The following is a 21128-nucleotide window of genomic DNA, read 5'->3' on the forward strand; positions in this document are numbered from 1 at the left end:
CATCTGGTGCCTCCAGAAGGAAGAATCTGCTCCAGGGGGCCTTGGGGCCAGGAGTTGGGGGTTAGGTTGTGGATGGAGGTGCTGATGGTACCCAGAGATACCCAGCTTGGGATTACTTGCTTACAGTGAGTTTGTAAGAGCCTGTAAGAGCTAATAAACTCTAAGGCCTGTCTGGCCCTCACATCAAACCAGGGAGGATCCGATGATGGCTGCTACCTCTGCCCAGCCCCCAGCCCCACCCATCTTTCTAGTCTGCGCTTAATGTACGCAGTCTGGCTGAAGGCTTCATGCCAAGCTCCTGGGCCCCAGGAGTCCCTGGGGAGCCATGGAGGGCCCGGGCAGCAGGGGCTGTGATGCCTGCATGCGTCTTGCCTGTGTCCCTCAGGCAGGCTGCAGATACCCCAGGGCAGCGCGGTCTTGGGCTCAGCTTCCACCCTCCCCCCGGCCATGCTGACCCGACCTCCCACCCCCATCTTGGCCTGGTCTTCCTGTGTCTGGGGACCCAAGGAAGAGGGCCCGATTGTGCAAGTCGGGACCAGACCTCTGCTGTGGGGGCTTTCTCTGGGCTCGAGAGGGAATTTAGGCCGTGGAGTGGAGTCAACAGACTGTGTTCCTGGGAAGGACTGCCCTGACCAACTGCTTGAGGTTGAGGGAGAGGGCCCAGTGTCCAGACCCAGAGCCCGTGGGCCAGGCCACACAGAATCATCTTCAGGGAGGGGATACTGCACTCAGCCCAAGGGCGAGTCCTCTCTTGTGCCTAGTGCTTTCCCTGGCCCTTTGTGTGGGGCTTCCATCTGCCTTAGTTTAGCTCGCAGTCACTGACCTGGTCCTTAAAGTCCCACAGGGCCTGCCTGGGTGAGTCCAGGGGCTGGGCCACCTATGGGTTACCCCAGAGGTGAGAGATAATATCTAACCTTTCTGAGCCAATCTTCGAGAGGGAGCAGGGGGCTGTCCAAACTGGGCAGGAAGCTGGGTGGTGCGCACAGTGGGATCTGGGTCATTCCAGGTCTCCATCGGTCCCATAGCACTGACTGTGGCTCTTCACCAGAATTAATTTTTAAGTCTCTGGTTGGTCAGAACATTTCCTAGGATCATTCTAAGACTAAGGGAGATATTTTTTTGGGGGAAAAAAATGTCCTTATTTAAAGCTGAATAAAACAGTGTGATTCTTGCTGTTCTAGTAAATTTATCAAGCCCCTATAATTTTCTTGACCCAAAAGATAACAAGCTGTGCTCTTAAAGGAGGACTTGACCACATCCTTCCCCTGTGCAATCTCTTTGCTACCCCTTTCCCTCCGAAACACAGCCTTGTAGCCCTGGCAGAAATGGTCAGTCAGCCCACAACTCTAAGCATGGTTTCCCACCACTCTGAGTATGTAGACCCTAAATAGTTCAGGCTGGGATCTCTGGGAAGCCCCTATTGTCCTCAGGCTAGAAGGTCGCACAATGACATACAATACCCCTGTGTTTCCCCCCCAAGCCCTCTTCCGTCATGGGAGGTGACTGCAGTCATAGAGGGTCCCGGAACTGGGGGCCAAGATGTGAGCCTTGCTGTCCCGGGGATCTTTCCCCCTTTCAGATCATCCCTCCTCTGGGCCCCGCCGGCAAGGGGACAGCTATAGAGAGGGTCCAAGGGTTAAGAGTCTTCGTGGTTGAGCCTGTACATGGCCCAGGTCCTGGCAAAGTCAACGTCACGGCAAGGCCAACGGGCCTCTCGGTTCCCTCATACACTGCTCCTTCCCTGGTCCTCACTCCCACCCGGGGTGTCTCATTTAGGCAGTATTGTTAGAAGTGTGGGCAGTGTACCAGATCCATGCTCAGAGGCTGACCCCTCTGAACTACCTCTCCTAGGTCCCCTTGCCAACTGGCTTCTGACTGGGTGCAACCATAGGAGGCACTTTCAGAGGCTCAGAGCACGACAGGAGGGAGAGCCTGGGTATTTCTCCCCACTCCTCCTTGCTTCAGAGTAATCCTGTGGCAATAGGTCTGTGCCTCCATGACCGAGGTTCCTTCCAGGTGGCCCATGCTCCATGGTTCCAGCTCTCAGTGGGCTCTGGTTACTATTTTTCCCTTATCCCTCAGGCCATTGAGGTGGAAATGGGAAAGATTTACTTTCTTTCTTTTTTTTTAAACGAGTTTATTTGTTTATTTTTAGAGACAGGGGAAGGGAAGGAGAGGGAGGGAGAGAAACATCAATGTGTGGTTGCCTCTCGTGCACCCCCTGCTGGGGATCTGACCTGCAACCCAGGCATGTGTCCTGACTGGGAATTGAACTGTGACCCTTTGGTTCCCAGGCCCGCACTCAACCCTCTGAGCTACACCAGCCAGGGCAGAAAGATTTACTTTTATTCCCACACTCCATTTTTTCCCCCTTTACCTTGCCCACACATCTGTCAATTGACCTTCTTCAAAGTCTCTTCATTTGAATCATCTAGGCTAAGTTGTATATCCTACTAGGGCCTGACTGATACATCTCACCTCCTTCATTGCCCAAATAGACGGCACTTTTCTGACTAAGAGGATCCTAGGGCAAGGCTCAGGGCCTCGCTGCCAGTACTTCTAACAATACTACCTAAATGAGACACCCAGGTCTGGTCCACTCTGTTCCTTCCATTTGGGGGAGTTGATTCTGCTCCCTCTCACCATCAGCCAGTCCCTTCCTTGGGGCCTGGTGGTGGACACTGCTGGCTCAGACAGAAGGACATTGTCAAGGCGATGGCCACGCAGCTATGTCTTCTTTCTGCTGTCACCTGGCAGGGCTCCTGGGAATCTTTCTGCCTGAAGGGGACGAGAGCCAAGAGTGAAGAGCAGGAATGATGCAGGTGGATATTAAACAAAGAACCACAGAAGCATAAACAACTGTATGAACATTCCAGACATTCATCAAATAGGAGAAGTGTTGTATTTCCATGCTGGGTAGGTGGCGACGTCACTGCTAAGGGGAAAGGGGAGGTAGAATGTGGCATTTAAGAGAAAACCCAAACCCCCCGGCATGCGGGAAACTTAGCGGCTTTCCCAGTCTGGCTCGTACTCACCTTTGTGGACTTGCCATGCCCCTCCCTGGCACTCGTGCACCCCGAGCTTCTCAGCTATGTGCTCTTCCCCAGAGTCCCGGAGCACTCGGGCATCACCGTGCTCGTGCTTTGCCCTTTGGGTGGGAATGCCACTCTGTATCACTTTCCACCGCTGGGTAGTAAGTGCCACGTACACCATGGTTTAAAGTAACACCTACTTACGATCCCACAGTTCTGTGAGTCAGAAGTCCAGGTGGGCTGCCCTGGGTTCTCGGTTTAGGGTCTCACAAGGCCAAAATCAAGGTGTCAGCCAGGGTGAGCTCTCATCTGGAGGCTCTGGGAGGAATCGGCTTCCAGGCTCACTCACGCTATTGACAGACTTCATTGCCTTTTGGCTGCAGGTCCTTGCTTCCTGCTGGCTGTCAGCCGGGGGCTTCTCTCAGCTCCCTAAATCCACCCCCACGCCTTCTCATGTGGTCCCTCCATCGGCAAAGCAGCGATGGCACATTGAGCCCTTCTCTCTGACCTAGTCCCCTGCCGCCAGCTAGATAAAAGCCTCTGCTTTTGAAGGGCTCCGTGATTAGATTAGGCCACATGGATTCTTTTGTTGCCATATAATCATAGGAGTTGCACCAGGGGTGAAGGTCGTGGGTCCATCTTAAGATTCTGCTCACCACAGCCCTCCTCCTTAGCGCATTGGTTACCACTGCTATAAAGCCTTCCTGGTCCCTTCACTCAGAAGTAACAGCTCTCCTAGCACCTCGCCGACACGCCATTTGACCTCTTCCCACTTTGTCTCATCGGCCAGTTTGAGAATAGGAACCATGTCTTACTCGTCTTTGTAGCTTTTATTGCACCAATGCCTACCCCTTTGTGGGTCGTCAAGAAACATTTGTTGAAAGTCAGGAAGGAGGGAGGAGGGATGGGTAGAGGCTATAAGGGCATAATGATAAGCACCCGAAAGGTCACCTGATTTGAAGAATCACATTTCTATAAAGTTATTGAGGATTTTTTAAGAAGCTTGCTCCACCTCCTCTCTACCGCCTCCCCACACCCCACCCCAGCCCTTTTTCTTCAAACTTGACTTGGAAAAGTTTCGGACTCAGTGTGTGTTTACTACTCCCAGGAGGCAAGAACTGATGTTTTATACCTTTGTTTCCTACCAAAGTGCATTCTCTATTCATCCAAGAAGTTTGTCCTAAATGGTGCAAGTCCAGCGGTCGTTCTCTCACAAGAATGTCCTAGAGGACAGGTCACAAAGGACAAAGCCTGGGAGGTCTGGGAATTTTTCCAATTTCAGACAGATAGGAACACAGTGAGGTCTCTGAGTTTAGCACCAAGATCTTAAAGGGAAGGAGAAAAATCCAATGCTTTTCTATTTGGAGAATGATACATTTCAACAATAGGGTATCAGATTTCCTGCATGTATCCCACCAGCTGAGGAGTGTAGGCGACGATCCTTCTATTTCTTTAGCAATAAGACAACCCAGTGGAGTGGCCAGACCCCAGTTCCTCCTGCAGAACTCCCAAGCCAGTCCTTTCTGGCTCTTCTTCCATGTTTCCAGTTTCCTCTTCTTCCTACCCCAGACCCAGGTACCAGCATGGAGAGGGGCCATTCAGTGAAGGAAGTGCGTCCTTCTGGTGCCCCGACATTGGAACGGTAACAAATGTAATACATGTACTCCATGTAATACATATGTGGTAACAACCTAGGCTGAACAGAAATATTAAACCAAAAAACCTTTCTCCACACCACCCTCACCCACCCTGAGTTCCTCTTTCCAAAGACCATCACTGTTGACAGTTTCTTACGACTCCTTCCAGAAAGATTTTTTTGTGCTACCTGGATTTTAAGCTTAATCATACTTTTCTGCAGCTAGTACACAGTTTAAGTGGGGCCCGATTTCCATAAAGATCATTTTCTCTCCTCTAAACTATTAAGCCAATTTAGCAATGTTTAGCAAAATCATGTTTTCAAGCAAAGTATTGAACCTGCTTATGGTTCATCCAAGACGAGGATGAGATCTTATTTTAATTTCTCCAGATGGTAGCTTTCTCCCTCCCTCCCCCCAACCATCCCCTTACTCCCGAGTTCATCTGTCTGCTACCCAGATGAAAGCAGCCAAAAAGTTTGGAAAGATGTTTTCACAGCCATCTCAGTATTTTTCTCTCCAGAAAACAGCAAGTGGACAAAGCCATCTCTGCGGCATTCTCCCAGTCTGCTCTGACTACAGCCCTTGATGGATGCAGAAGGAAGACAAAACTGAGGCATTCAAATAAGGAACCGCTGCAAAGGCACAAGAATCCTTGCCAGTTCCAAAATAACCACCTTGCAGTTACATTCCAATGTACCTGTCACTCATTCAAATATTTATTGAGTTTCTATAGTATGCCAGGCACTGTTCTGTGCACCAGAACTATGGCAATGAATAGGATAGCCATTCATTTTAATTGGGGGAGCAGATAATACACAGAGTCACACTGTTAAATATTGTGATGAAGAGTGATGTGGTGGGGGTGGGGGTCTCTGTTTTAAATGGCATGATCAGGGAAAACCCTCTCTGGGTATGTGACATTTAAATCAAGACCTTAATGATCAAAAGAAGCCAGCTATATGAAGATCTTGGGGGAGCATTTCTGGCAGAGGTTCTAGCAGACGCAAGGGTGCTCAGGCTGCGGTGGGCTTTTGCATGTCTGGGGTCTGGCACCTGGACTAGAGGAGAATGAGGCAGAGAGGAGAGATGTGGGAAGGGACCAGATCACTTAGGACCTTGTCATCCTCAGAAAGGTATTTACATTACCCAGTATTTCCCAGCCTTATTTGATCAGAGACCTTTTCTCCCCCAGTATAAAATTATCTGTTAACACCCCATAGAACTAGTATGCTAGGGATTATAGTTTGCAAAACCGGGCCTAAAAGCGTTATCCTTCTCGGAATGTTTGCATCTCCCTGCAGGGGGGGGGGGGTCGTGTTCTCACAGGGGTTTACTCCAACAGAATTAAACTCTGAAGTAGAGCGGCAGACTTCAGCAAGCAAATGGGGGAGTATTTTCTTTTCTTTCTTCTTTTGATTTTTATTTTAATACTAAGACATGTCTTGTCAGAAGTTGTTTTAAAAGTTTATAAAAGGTTATCTATGTAAATTATTGGTTTTGTAAGTTTTAAATATTTTAATGCCAATGTTTCTTGAAGGTTGGCTTTTCAAATTACATCCTAAAAAGTTTTGAAATCAGTGTGATTGAACAACAGAAAGAGAGGAGGGAGGGACAAACCAGTTAAGATTCCTTTGTGTGGAAAAGAGAAGAAAGGGGGATGGGGAGTTTTCAGCTATCATCACAGAGTTCAAGATAAAGGCCATTTATCCCTTATCCTCCCTGAGGAATGAATAAGCAAACAGGCAGGAGCCCAGCACAGGGAGTTGAAATCAGAGATCAGGAAGAATCTAAAGACTAGGAGAAGAATGTGGCACAGCAAGAAATTACTGAGAAATAGTATAGAATGTTCTGGCAGCTCAAGAGCCTGGGGAGATTTTATGTTAGCTTCCTGGAACTTTGTTTTGATGCCAAGGCAGAGGACGTGACAGTGGCAGGGTAAGAAATTTGGGGAAAGGTCTGTTTCAGAGCCTAGGAAAGTTAACAAGGAATAATTTCACCACAAGGAAGAACTCAGCTTCCAAAGCAAATCACGAATATTACGATAAAAACCCAGAGGAATAATACCTGCCGGCACTGAGTGCTTGCCCCACTTCAGACAACCTGCTAAGTGCTTTGTGTGGATTGTTTAATTTAATGTTCATGACACCTCTGTGAAGTAGAAAAAATCCCTATTATATACATTAAGAAGCTGGGGGTTCAAGTGGTCATATAACTAGCTCAAGGTCGTGCAGTTATTGAATGGCAGGCCCGGGGTTCAAATGAAGATCAGTTTGAGTCCAGAACCATAATACTAATCACTATTCTCTCCAGCCAAAACATGGAGGTAGAACATTGATTGTTAACTTGCTGAATTTGAAGGTAAGATGGGGAAAAGGAATTTTTAAATCTTAGATCAGGATGAAGACCTCTAAACAATTTTTTTCTGTCTTGAGAGGAAAGGAACACAAAGGGCAGAATAATGAGAAGACAGATGTTGTGAGTGGGCAACATCATTCCTGCCAACGATGGCGGTCAGAGGTTCACAGGAAACATGGGGACCTTCAGCACTGCATTACAGGATGGATTTGTGATACTGAGCCCGGGGAGTGTGGACAGATGTGCAAACACGAACAACTCCAGCCCCGGTGGGAATGGAGGAGAGCAGACCTGAATGCAGGTGCCCAGGAAAGACTGGGAAATTCAGAGGGCAATTACCTTTGAATACCACACCGACAATTGCCTGAAATGATTAGACAGAAAATGAAAATACTGTAAACACACATTTAAAGTGAAAAACTGGGTGGACTGGATAATGGAGTCAGCCTTAGTGAGAAGAAGTAAGAAAGGGACCCTACCTACCCAATGCTCCCAGCTCTCTCTCGCCATTGCAATATGTCTGCATAGCTCGCTCGTCAGCGCGAACTTCACTGAGCCAGTGCATCGGTATTAACTGGCAGGCGTGTAATACAAACAGCGCACACTGTCGCTGCACACGCGGTTAAAGTCTAACACTAACGCATGTTACTGTGCACACCCATATACCTAGATTAAGACAGAGACCAGTATCAGTTCATCAGAAGCCCCCTGTATGCTTCTCCTCCACCAGTTTACTGTTATTCTAAACTTTGTGTTAATGATTTCCTTCTCTTTCCTCATAGTTTTGCCACCTTTGTGTGTATGTGTATATATATATATATATATATATATATATATATATATATATATATAATTATTATATAATCTAATTTTGCATGTTTTGGACATTAAATAAATGAAACCATTCTGTAAATATTCTTCTGTCACTTCTGTCACTTTTGCTCAATGTCATACTTCTCAGATCGAACCATGTGGATATGTGTTATTGTACTGCCTTCATTTTTTTACTGATTTATGGTGTTTGATTTTTGAAACATTCTACACCTTACCTACTATACCACTGATGGATGTTTGTTGGGTTGTAGGGTTTGAGTATATTCAACTTCACTAGGTGGTGATAAGCTGTTCTCGTGGGTGGTTCCAATGTAACCCCTTCAGCAGGGGATGAGAGTCCTGATTCTTTATACCTTTGCTGAAACTTGAGTTGACTTACTTTTAATCTGGGAAGTGTGAAGTGGTATTTTATTGTGGCTTTAATTTGTATTTCCATGATCACTAAGGAAGTTGGACTTTTTCTTTCCATATGTTTAGGGACGATTTGTGTTTCTTCTACTGTGAGATACCTGTTCAAGTCTTCTACTCACCTTTTGATGTGATAGTTTGTATTTTTCTTATTGACTCATAGCTGTTCTTTATATTTCCTTGATACTGACCCTTTGTGGTTATCTGTGTGGTAAATGTCTTGTTCCACTGTTTGGCTTATCTTTTCACACTTTTGGTGGTTTCTTTTAATAAATAGAAATTCTCCATTCTAATACAGTCAAATTTGTGAATTTTTTTCTTTTAGTTTACCCCTCTCCTTTCTTGTTTAAGAAACTTCCCTTTGAAAACATTCAATAAACTTTAAAAAAAAAAGATTTTATTTACTTATTTTTGGAGAGAGGAGGAAAGAGAGAGAGAGAGGGAGAGAAACATTGATTGGTTGCCTCTCGTGTGCCCCCAACTGGGACCTGACCCACAGCCCAGGCATGTGCCCTGCTGGGAATCAAACCAGCAACCCTTCGGTTTGCAGGATGACACCCAACCCACTGAGCCACACTAGTCAGGGCTCATTCAATAAACTTTTAATTTTAGAATAGTTTTTGATTTATAGAAAAGTTGAAAGAGTATTATAGATTGTTTTCATCTACCCAAGCCCAGTTTCCCCCACTGTTAACATCTTACATTGCTATGCTACATTTGTCACAGCTAACGAGCCAATATTGGTACATTATGATTATCTGAAGCCCATATTTTATTTATTTTTAAAATTACATTTTATTGATTATGCTATTACAGTTGTCCTGATTTTTCCCTCTTTGTTCCTCTGCCCCCCACTCCCTCAGGCAATCCCCCGCCATTGTTCATGCCCGTGGGTCATGCATATAAGTTCTTTTGCTGCTCCATTTCCTATACTGTACTTTATATCCCATGGAAAAGCCCATATTTTATTCAGATTTCCTTAGCTTTTCTGTTCCAGCATCCTATCCAGGTCACCATATTACATTTAGTCACCAAATCTCCTTGGGTTCCTCTAGACTATGACAGTTTCTCAGACTGTCATTGTCTTTGGTGACCTTGACCGTTTTAAGGAGTCCTGGTAGAGCATGTCATAGGATGTCCTTTGATTTAAGTTTGTATGATTTTTTTTCATGGTTAGACAGGAGTTATGGGTTTTCAGGAAGGGGGCCAGAGAGTGTAAAGTGCCATTTTCGTAATATATCAAGGGCATGTGCTGTTAACATCACTGAAGACGTTAACCCTGATCACTTGGGGGAGGTAGCGTTTGCCACGCTTCCTCACTGTAAAATTACATTCTTCACCCTTTTCTACACTCTACTCTTTAGAAGAAGGTCACAATGGGCCTGCTGTACTTAATGAGTAGGGAGTTATGCTCCACCTCCTTGAGGGGACACTTTTTCTAAATTATTTGGAATTCTAGTGTATGGAAGAGCTGTCTGTTCTCCCCAACTTGTTTACTCATTTGATTGCTAATTAATATTTACTTATCCTTGATATTTATTTATGGAATGTCAATGGTGGAAGCCAAGTTTGTCACTGTTGGAGAGGAAGGTTACAGATAAGCAAGGAGACAAGGCTGGAATAAACCATGTCGTTCCAGCTGAGAGCTGGAGACATTAATATGAACTCATGTTTAGCATAATATATTGACACTTAATATGGATATGTAGAAATAATTATTGATGTGTTTATGCACATATACCGTATATACAGATATATTTTGTAGCTCTGTCTGCTGAGAGGGTCTACAATACCCCAACAGTAAGGGGCACACCCAACACCCAGTTCTTAATTTCTAATACCATCCTCCAGTAAAAGGAACCAGGGATCTTAGAGAAAGGGCTGACTGTAGGGCTAGGCAGGAAATATACACGATGAGCCTGGAGCATCTGATAGGGCCAGAAAGTAAGGAAGTGCTCAAAACCTTGCAATGATGGGGCATGTCAAAAGGACACAGAAGCCTTCAGAGCTCCCTGTGGCCAAAGTTGGAACAATTTGCACCAGAAATAAATTAGAGTATTAGGTTATAACCCAAAGTATGAAAAATCCCTTATTAATGTCAGAGTCCTATCAGTAGTCTCCTATATTACCTTCTAAGGGTTTTCTAGGTTTGCATTTCCCCATTTAAGCCTTTAATCAACTTGCACTGGGTTTGTGTATACTGTTTGAGGTAGAGATCCAATTTAATCTTTTTCCATATGGATAATTGGTTGTTCCAGCCTTCTGTACGGAACAGTCTATTCTCTCCCCACTAGCATGCAATACCCATTCTGTTACAAAGAGGACTGTGTACATGAGCGGGTCTGTGTTTCAGTGCTGATTCGTGGGTCTAATTGTCTGTCTCGACCTCCAAGAATATGAATTCTCAGAGGTTTAAATTGTGACTTGATATTGAGTAGAGTGAGTAACCCACCTAGTTTTTTTTTTAATTAGGAGTATTTTGTGTTTGGTACTGCGTTCTCCAAGTAAATTTTAGAACTAGCCTAGCCATTTCCAAGAAACACTCTGTTGGATTTTTATTGGGATTGTATTGAATTCATAATTCAGTTTGTAAATAATCGACATCATCATTATACTGAGTCACCTTTGTTAAGAACATACGTAGAGAGGCACATCTCCCTACTTATCTGATGTTCCCTAATACATTTCTACAGAGGTTTATATTTTTCTCCTTAAAGAACTTCAACACCTTCTGTTCAATTTTATTCCCAGGAACTTCATATTTTTGCTATCACAAGTTGCTTTTTTACACTCTTTTAATTTTTCTACCAGATAGTTGATGGTATCTAGAAAAGCAATTGATTTTATATATTAACTTTGTATCCAACAATTATCCTATACTATTATTAATTCTAATGCATATGTATGAATAATTTGGGGTTTTCTACACAGATAATCACATCACCTACATATAATGACAGTTTAACTTCTTCCTTTCTAGTCCTCATAACTTCTGTTTATATTTCTTGACTTAACATCAGCTGGATGGTACTTCCAGTATACGGTTGACTAGAACTGCTAGTAAGGGGCATTCTTATCTTGTGCTAGATCTTAATAGAAATATTGCAAAGCATCATTGCTAAGGATGCTGTTTTTTACAATATACATTTTATCAGGTTATGGAAGTTCCCATCTATACCAAGTTAGAACATATTTTTTTAAAAAGTCAAGAATTAATGTTGCATTTTATTGAACACTTTTTTTTGGAATCTATTTAGACAATTATGTTGTCCTTTTCCCTTTAAACCATTAGCGTATTACACATTGCTGGATTTGACTTGCTAATGTTTTGACTAAGATTTTTCTTTTTATGTTAATGGGTGAGATTAGCTTGTAATATTCCTTTCTTATACAATTCTTGTCTGGTTTTAGTATCAAGGTTATACTAGTCTCATAAAATAAGTTGAGGAATGTTCTGTAAGTGTTTGTGTAAGATCAAAATAATGGGGTCCCTTTGAATGTCTGCGAGAACTTACTGAGTGCATTGTCTCTTGCGCCCCACCGCACACCAATTTCCCTCCAGCAGTCACAGTGACCATCAGCTTTGCACAGGTGTGAAGATGCAGGTGCCACCAGATCAGAGTGGTCTGGAACACGGAACTCACATAGCGGGCAGCTACCCTGGACAGCTACCCTGGACAGCTACCCTGGAGGGCAGTCTGCACCTGAGCAAAAAATAAACGTCGGTGTGTCCAGCTACTCAAGATTTAATGTTGTAACCACAGCATAATCTAGCCTATTCTCTTTGGTATTATTTCCATTTAACTGAATTATGATCAAAGAATACAACTGGTTTGAAAGCAACCCTTTAACCTGATGGCACCTCGCCTCAGCTGCCTCGTTCCTCTGTCTCTCCCGTTCTGTCCTAGGGTTTCCCCACCACTGCTGTATGAGGGGAGTCTGGAGAGACCCCCAGCACTCGAGGGTTTACAAATCTGGAATTTCAAGAACGTTAACACTGCCTTGACCAGTGGGGGGTGGCAAGTGGTGGATAAATCCTTTCCTTTTCCATCCCCCGGGCAAACAATTCTAAGGCACACTCCACCTAGCAGGACTGAGCCGTATTTGCCCACAGTGGTGACACCATTGTGTTGGCTGTTCCTCCTTTTTGTTTCATTTTTCCTGGCTCCCCTTCCTAAAATTAAACATTTCACTTTCCAAAGTCAACCTCCTACACCCAAGATCTTGACTCAGGCGCTGCTCCATGGAGGAGCCCGGGTTCGGACGCTTCCCAGTGATTAAGCTGTTTGGTCTGGTGTTTTCTTTGTGGGAACATTTTCAACTGTCAAGTCATTTTTAAAAAACAAACTGTTCTGGTTTCTATTTCTTCTTAATCAGTTCTGGCAATTTGTATTTTTCTAGGAATTTATATATTTCTTCTAAAACTTCAAATTATTGGTAGAAAGTTGTTTCTAATTTTTCCTCAACTATTTAATTTCCACAGCGTCTCTAATTAGACTCCCTGGGTTGTTCATATCATTTCTTTGTACCTTCTTCCTCTTCTCGTGACTAGTCTTGCGATAGGTTTGTCTCTGTTATAGTTGTGTCAAAGAACCAACGTTTGACTTGGTTGATTCTTCTCTACTATATCTTTTTCAACTAAATTTCTACTTTGTTTATTTTTTCTTATGCTTTTTGGGGCCATTTTGCTCCCCCCTGACTTTTTCAACAAGATGCTTAGGCACATTAATTCTGAACTTAAAACTGTCTACTGTAAGCATTTGCGGCCATAGTGCACGGAGCCTGAAGCCGGACTGGATGCAGTCCTGGTTCTGGGGCTTGCTGGCCGCGCGGCTTCATTTGCTCTCTGTGCTCCAGTTTCCTCATTCACACTCGGCTCCAGGGTCATTATAAAAATTAAATGAGTAAAATCCATAGAGCACGTAAATCAATGCCTGCCACATAGGAAATGGTATGTAAATGTTAGAATTATATATTTCCCCTCAGTACTATTTTAGCTACATCCATAAGTTTGGATACATAATATTGTTAGTATTAAGTACTTAGTATTTTCTCTTTTCCACTATAATTTATTCTTCAGAAGAATGTTTTCCCATTTCCATTTCCTGAACATTTTGTCATTGATTACTATGGTGTTCTTCAATATTTCCAGTTGTCCTCCCTTCCTAGACCTGTGGGAGGATTACACTTCTCCGACCCCTGAAGTTGGTTCATAGTCCACTGACTTCCTTTGGCCAATGGAATGTGAGTGGGAGCATTTAGGAAAGCAGCATGCTATTCTCCATGCCTTTCCCCTTTCCACAGGGGTTAGGGAAACACATGTGGAGATGCAGGTGCCACCAGGCCAGAGCAGCGTGGAACACTGAGCTACACAGAGCGGGCAGCTGGCTACCCTGGACAGCTACCCTGGAGGGCTGTCAGCACCTGGAGCAAAAAATAAATGGTAAGCTACTTAAGTTGTGATGTTGTAACCACAGCATGATGTAGTTTATTCTCTTTGGTGTTATTGCTATTTTAATTGAATTATGGTCAAAGAATATAATTGGTTTGAAAGCAGTCCTTTAAAGTTATTGAGACTGGTTTTATGGGGTACCATGTGGCCAATTTCCATAAACATTCCACGTAGTGCTGGAAAAGAATATTGTTTCTCCAACTGTTGTGTACAGTGCTCCTTCAGTGAATATTAGATCGAGCTTGTTAACTGTCTTCTCAATTGTCGTTGACTTTTTCCCTTGGCTTATTACCTCCTGAGAGAGATGTGTTCAAATCTCCCACTATGATAGTAGATTTACCACCTTCTTATCATCCTGCCATTTTGTTCTTTATTTTTGAGGCTGTTATTAAGTCATGCAAATTTAGAATAATTTTTTTAGCTTCCTGATTGACTCTGAGCAGCACATATCTGGATTTTAAACATCCATCTATCTTCATCCTGTACTGGAACATTTATTTACCTATAATTTATTGTGGTTATGAACATATTTTGATTTATTGCTCCCACCTCATTAAGTGCTTTGTCTTGATTTTTGTATCTGATTCTTTAAATACACCTTTCTTGGTTTGAGGTTGTCATATACTCTATACCTGTATTTGATGGTTGTCTTAGCTACTTTTATATTTATTCTTACCTTAATGAAGATGGCAGTTAATTTCTGTATCTTCCTCCTGAACAATACAAAGATCTTAGAACATTTCAACCCTAAACACCCCTGTCCAACCTTGATACTTTTCTTATCCATTCTTTTAGTTCTAGTCTTCCTCCACTACACATAAATTAGACATTATTGTTATTGCTTTAAACCATTAGTATTTCTTAAGATTTATTTATATGCTCACTAGGGTCTATTCCCCATTTCAGCTTGAGTATCAAATGGCCAATCTAAGATCGTTCACCTTCTGCTTGAAACAAATCTCTGAGAATTTCCTTTACTGAGATGTGTTTGTTATAACTGCTCTCAATTTTTATTGGAAAATATCTCTGTTTTGTCCTCATTATCGAAAGGTGGTTTTACTGGACATAGAATTCCAGGCCCACAGCCATTTTCCTTCAGCACCCCGAAGACACTGCTATATCTCTTGTTCTTCTGGCCCCCATCTTTGCTGCTGAGAAGTCAGCCACGAGTTTAATTACCAGTATTCTCCGGTAGGTCTTTCGCAGGTGATCTTTCTCCTTAGTAATTTTCATGATCTTTTTTTTCTTTGGTGTTTAGATTTCTGTAATATTCCTAGTTGTGATTTCTTAAATTTATCTTGGCATTCGTTGGGCTTCCAGAAGAAGGCATGTTTTCCGCAGTTCTGGAAACATCGCAGCCACTGCCTCTTTGAATATTACCTCTTCCCTGTTCTTCTATTTTACCCTAGAACTCTAATTAGGCACAATTAAATTTTCTCTCTTCTTTAGGTCTCTTAACTTTTCAGATGTTCCATGTTTATCTTTATGGTCTACATTTTAGATATATATTTTTTTCATCTCTAGTTCACTACGTTTTTCCTCAGCCATGTCAAATCGGCTATTTAACTTCTTTACTGAGTTTTAAGATTCAACACTTGTTTTTTATTCCTATAAATTCTTCTTGGTTCTTTTCCAAGTCTAATTAAATATTTGTAGTGTCATTCTGTGTTCACTTTTCTGGCTTCTTTTATGTTTTTTAAAACCTATATAACTTATATTCTGTGTCTAAAAATGTCAACATCTGAAGATTTTGTGGGTCTATTTTTGCTGATTCTCACTCAGTGTGATTTATTTCCACGTGTGTTCTGTGACTCGTTACGATGAGCTGTAATTTTCCTTAAAGATTCATCTATGGCAAGTCTTTGTGCTGGAATGAGGTTGAGTAAATCCTGCAGAGCAGATTTACATTTGATCCAAAAAGTTACCTGAGCAGAACCATCTGGGATCATTTTAATTTTTCTACTTAGTTTTTTTTTAATCATACAGCATGTGAATTTGGGCAGCAAACCCAGCTGAGCACTGGCTTGTGGTTGAGGGGGTATTTATTATTTTTCCTACCATCCAAGATGACCCAGGCCAATTTGCTTGCTGTCACCTTCTATGGAAATGTTTATTTCTCATTCTCCTTACACAGAGTTCTGGAATGTACCTTCTGAGGGCCCAGCCCTATGCAGAACTACCCATCAGCTATATCTCCCCTTCCTATGCCGTGTATAGCCATCAGAGTGAAAGCTCGCGATTCCCAGGGTTTGAAAGACTCTCCCAGAGCAAAGACCAGCTTTGTTCCTTGTTTACCAACCTGTGTTCCTACTTTTACTTTGAGTTCCCCAGGTTCCTTTCTTTTGTGCCAGCTTGGTAATGTATGTAAGATGAAATGTTGTTTGATTAAAATTGTTGTTCTTAAAATTGTTGTTTCAATTGGAAAGGTTGTTCAGGGTATATAATCCATTGTACTGTTAGAAATAAAACATTTTTTTCAAGTCTGGGGTTGAGATAAGAGTAATGCAACCTTGACACATGCAATTCTTTGTCAGTTGTTCTGGTTCCAACATCATTTGTCCTCAAATGCTCTCTACTTCAAGGGTGTATGCTGCTTTGGGGAAAGAAACATGGCAATAAATCTTTGATTGCTGTAGATCAAATAGCAACGAATAGCTTAATGCAGTAGATAACAAGGGATTGCAGGGGAGCCTCTTGTTAATCACAAAGCAGGAATTGTGTTTCTTCACATTCAGAGCTGTGACAAGGAAGTAAACCAGCTGTAGCCACAAAATCAACTTCTCTATCAGCGTTGTCACAACTAATAGTATCAGTCCAAAGTTTAGGCCTCATGGAATGGGGGAGCATACCGGGGAGGAAAAGGTGATGTAGAGACGTGTGTTTCTTGAGAGTTTCAGCTCCCAACAATGGGGGAAATGGTTGAATTTCTCCAGTCATCTCTAGGAAGCAACAGTGGATATTTTGACATATGCCTGTGGGGTTTACTTCCGATTCCTGTTGAGATCTAGCATAAGGCTCAGGACAGGGAACCAGATACCAAGATTATGTCAAGGACATAGGACGTAAATTCAACTGCTGTGATTTATTGTTCTGAGTCCTTCAGAACCTTCATCCCAACACTGCAAGGAGCCCCTAAGCTGTGTTTTCATGCTGGACACCTGAACTACTTGCTTAAATGTTCTCTCTTGACTTACCTTCACCCATGTTTTGGGTTTCACTGGAGGGGAAGGAGAAAGGCAGGGAGAATGCGGGGAAATGTTGACAACTGGAATATTCTTCCCCTTTCTGGGCAGCTCCAAGTCATAGACTCATTGACCACCAGCTCTGGATGGCCCTTAAACGCCTCAGCACTTGGCAGATGTGACTGACAGATGAGGAGCCTAGTGATGAATAATGCGTGCAGGTATGTGAGGTAAACTGGGGAGCAGAGGGAGGCAGGAAGGAGAGTTTTAGGAAGGAGTACTTGGCTTTTCTGGATGGAGGAGAAGAGTGGGTGGAGAAAGGTTAAAGGGTAAAACGTCCCACTGAGATGAGACCTGCTAAGGAGGGATGGAAAGCCCTGATGTTACGGGCCTCTTCACCCTGTTCTTTCTGGGCTTGGAAGCTGCTACGTAAAGGTCAGTCAAGCTGGTTATCCCTCCTTCCCAGGTTCCAGGAACCCCAACTGAGTGACGGCTCTTCTTGGGAATGTAGGTTCCAGGAAGGTTTTGGTGGTGGCTGAACTAAGAATTTACAGGCTCTGTCCTATTCCTGTTTACCACAGTAGGACACCTCCCCCTTTCCTGCTGGTAGCCATTGTCTAGAGAGTCTCTGGTTTAATCAGCTCAGGGGCCTGTGGCATCAGACTGTTAGCAGCTATGGTCCCAGACACAGATCCCAGTGAATTCTACCTGGATCTTGCCTCAGACCCTGATTAAATAAGCCAGCCGTTTAGTTTCTCCGCCTTCAACAGATTCTCTCATACACACACAGAGCATGCTTCTATTTCTCCACGAAGCAGACGGAAGAGGAGACACAGGGTGGTGAAAAGAGTGAGACCTGGATTTTAAAGCAGTAGACGTGGCCTCTAGTTCCTGCTTTGAAACTCACCGATTATAAACTTGGATGGGTCACTGAAACTTGCTACACCCTTTGAGTCTAAATTCTACTTCTCTCTTCCCTAGAGCAGAGGTCTCCAGGGGAGGATGAGCTACACGATCCACTGGGTACAGGAAGACAGTATCAAAGGGTTGCTTTTTGATATTTTACCTCTTAAAAATGAAGCTTTAATATGTTTAACATACAGATTGACCCTGGCACCCACACTTGGCCCTCTTATCAGACAGGCAGCACCTGAGGTCTGTTGGGTGAGGCACCTGAGAGTGAAGAAGGGGTGTCAGGGAAGTCAGTCAAAAGGTTCAAAAGTATCAAGAACACCATCTGACATACAAATTATGTTCGTCCATGCTGATGATAAGTCTCACCCTAACTGTGTAGTGTGACTTGACATGTGAGCTAATGCTAGAACCTTTAAAATCACATTCATATATGGAGATGACAAGTTTTTTTGTCAATGGGGTCTTACAATCAAAGCATGTACAATACAAGCATTTGGAGACCATTCTCGGTTGCAGGACATGGGACATGTGGGTGACCCAAAGCAACACTACACCACTGCCGTGTAGTCCAGAGTAAACTCTGCTGGAAGTGGAGGTGGACACCAGAAACATCAGTCTCAACAATGGTGACGTGTTTAATGACATCAGACATCGAGGCAAATGCAACAGAGAGAGGTATTCATATCGGGCAGTATGTCTGTTCTGGGTCAGAGACCAAAGGCACAAGAGAAGAGCTGTCAGCACACACATCTTTCTGGAGTTGGGGCCCCAGGGGAGAGTCGTTTAACGCATCCCCGGGCTGCTTACACAATGTCCTCTTCTGTTCTGGAGCGTGAAGCAGGCGTGCCCACAGTGAGGCTTGCAGGGCTCCTGCTCATCGGTGTGAAGAAAAGGAGATCCTCGCCTCATTGCCTTCCTTCCTTCCTCGGGGAAGGGAGGCTTCATTTGGAAACAGTCAGCCTTCCCCTTCCGACCCTTCCAGCAGCAACGTGATGCTTTTGCCTGCTCCCAGGGCCCCTACCTCGTGCCACAGAGCCTCTTATCTTACCTCCCTCGCTGGGCTCTCCCACAAGGCTTCCCTAGAGGAACAAAATCAGACTTCCCCAAGGTGAGGGGGTAGGGGTCACTGTATTTCCTGCTAGAGTCGTCGTAGTGTTTGTAAAACTTACAGCCACAGGAGTAATAGATGGGAAAGGACCCCGAGCCTCTAGTTTATTCCTCTGGTCTCTGTGGTTGGGGTTGGGGCTCGAAGAGTCATTATTGTCTGCTGGGGTTTGTATGGAAGCCAAGCAAATACCTGGGAGCTTGGGAGAGCTCTGGTCCTGCCTCTGCCTGGAAGTGCAGGTGGGAGTAGACACCTTCCTTCATCCGGCCCCAAGGCTCTGTTCTACCGTGCCAGCAGACGCTGCGTGAGGGCCAGCAGACTGGCAGCCTAGGGCTCGAGGAGTTGGAAGCAGGTGGTAAAGACAAGTGCCAACAACCCCGAGGATGGAGACATGAGCTGGGCTACTGGGAATGGAGCCCTCGGGCCAGACGGATTTGGATTGAATAACCAACAGTGCCCGATGCTCTCTAGGGCAGGCTGAGACTGTGGACACTCACTTCTCAAGGCTTCGCACACAACTTCCCCAAGCTGGCCTGTTCTGGAGGAGTTAGGATTTCTCAAATGCCGTAAAACTTCCTGAGGCTGAAAGAACCCCCCAAAACTGGAACATGCAGGAACGTGGTAGGATAACAACGAAGTTTAGACCACAAAGGCAAGCACTGGGGAGGTTCATCCTGCTTCAGTGACTTAACCCTGACCACGTGGCCCTGAAGGGAGAGTCCTCTAAAGCCCTGGAGCCACTGTGGAGTCACCATGGGGTTCTGAAAAGGCTCTGTGTAAGCTGGGCTGGTCTCTCAAAGGCCTTTCTGGGAATCGCGCATGGCAGGTGCTAAATGAGGGCATCCCATGATGAGGGACTTTTGCAGACTTGGGTCACAATCTATTATGGACTGTGTAATCAACCTGGTAGATCCCCAAAAGATAGACAGAAAGACAAAAGGAAGGGAATAGAAAAGGATAAAAAGCAATGCAGGGTGTCTCTTGTTTAATAAAACTTATATGTAGGCATGGGTGTACTAGGTCATGATAAAATCTTATTTCTTAGTATGGGTTGCAGTTAAAATTTTGAAAAACACTGTCCTGGAAAGATACTTTTGTTTGGGTTGGTTTCATTGTTTACAGCTCCCTTCATTAATTCATCCCACGTTCACCACCTGGAACATAAATGCAGAGAACAGCCCTCGTGTGGCATAGAAAAGATAAATGAATTAATCTTTCTGGACCAGCCTTAATTATTATTTTTTTAAATCTCTAAAACAAGGGAACTGCCTGAGAGGCCTGGTGGTTTCTGTCTCTATGAATCCATGACTCTATGTCTCTCAGAATGTTCTTTGGGAATTGGCTGAGTGAGAGTCTTCCATTCATTCCCACCATGCCCATAACCACAAAATTTTTAAGGGGGGAAAAAAGGGCCCTAAAAAAAGGGAAAGCAAACAGTTTGATGGGAGTGCTCCAGGGAGAGCTCAAAAGGTACATTTTACCTGGAGAGCGGCCTCTGGACAGCTTACAAACCTCTGTCCCTGGGGACAGAGTCTCTGGGAACCTCTCAGGGACAAGGTGATCTACTCCAACACTGGCTCCATGGCAAGACGTGGTGTTTCAAGGACAGCGACCAGCCTGCAGTAAGAGCCCGTCAGCTGAGGACAGGCTGCAGACCTGTGGTGTGACGGCGGGCACCTGCAGCCTGGCACAGAGGCGGAAAGGCCAGGCTCTGCCTTTCCCCGGATTTTGTGAAATGACATTCACTGAGGTGGCCTCAGCCTGGCATCTCTGGAATCTTTTCTCCCAGGCAGGTCACACCTGGAAGGGCTCTTTGTTTCTATACAGATCGTTGAGTCTATAGCACTATACAAAACATAGTATCCTGCGCGTAGCAAGTGCCTAGTAGATGGTCCCTGAAGTGATTTTTCAGAGATAAAAACTGATAAAAAACACATCTGAACATTCTATAAGGACTACCCCTCCCAGGGACAAGTGAGAATACAAGAAATGTTAACTTTTGGGAAAGGAAAGAGAAAATGAGTGTTTTCATCAGAGGTTCTGGTACGTGTATCATACAGCTGTCAAGCAAGAGGATTTTAAAGCTACTAATTCTAGTACAGGAATGCTGTCTGTCATCGAGGTCCTGCAGAGAGCAGGGTACGGACAGCAACCCCCTTCCCAGTCCCTGGCTAGGAAGAAGCAAGATCAGGCGACAATTTGTGATTA

The 21128-nt window shown here is 44.1% G+C and overlaps 1 long non-coding RNA gene across 2 annotated transcripts; it reads left to right on the forward strand.

Moving 5' to 3' along the window:
• Nucleotides 1-2797: 2797 nt before the first annotated feature.
• LOC123478183 (uncharacterized) lies at nt 2798-17121 on the forward strand. 2 transcript variants are annotated; one of them, XR_008426501.1, is made up of 3 exons: nt 2798-2916; nt 13571-13709; nt 17012-17121. It is a non-coding gene; the product is annotated as an uncharacterized lncRNA (long non-coding RNA). The 2 variants fall into 2 exon arrangements; XR_011651031.1 differs by lacking the exon at nt 17012-17121 and adding an exon at nt 15853-16117.
• Nucleotides 17122-21128: the final 4007 nt, after the last annotated feature.

The sequence above is a fragment of the Desmodus rotundus genome, chromosome 3 (genome assembly GCF_022682495.2).
Source record: "Desmodus rotundus isolate HL8 chromosome 3, HLdesRot8A.1, whole genome shotgun sequence".
Lineage (NCBI taxonomy): Eukaryota > Metazoa > Chordata > Mammalia > Chiroptera > Phyllostomidae > Desmodus > Desmodus rotundus.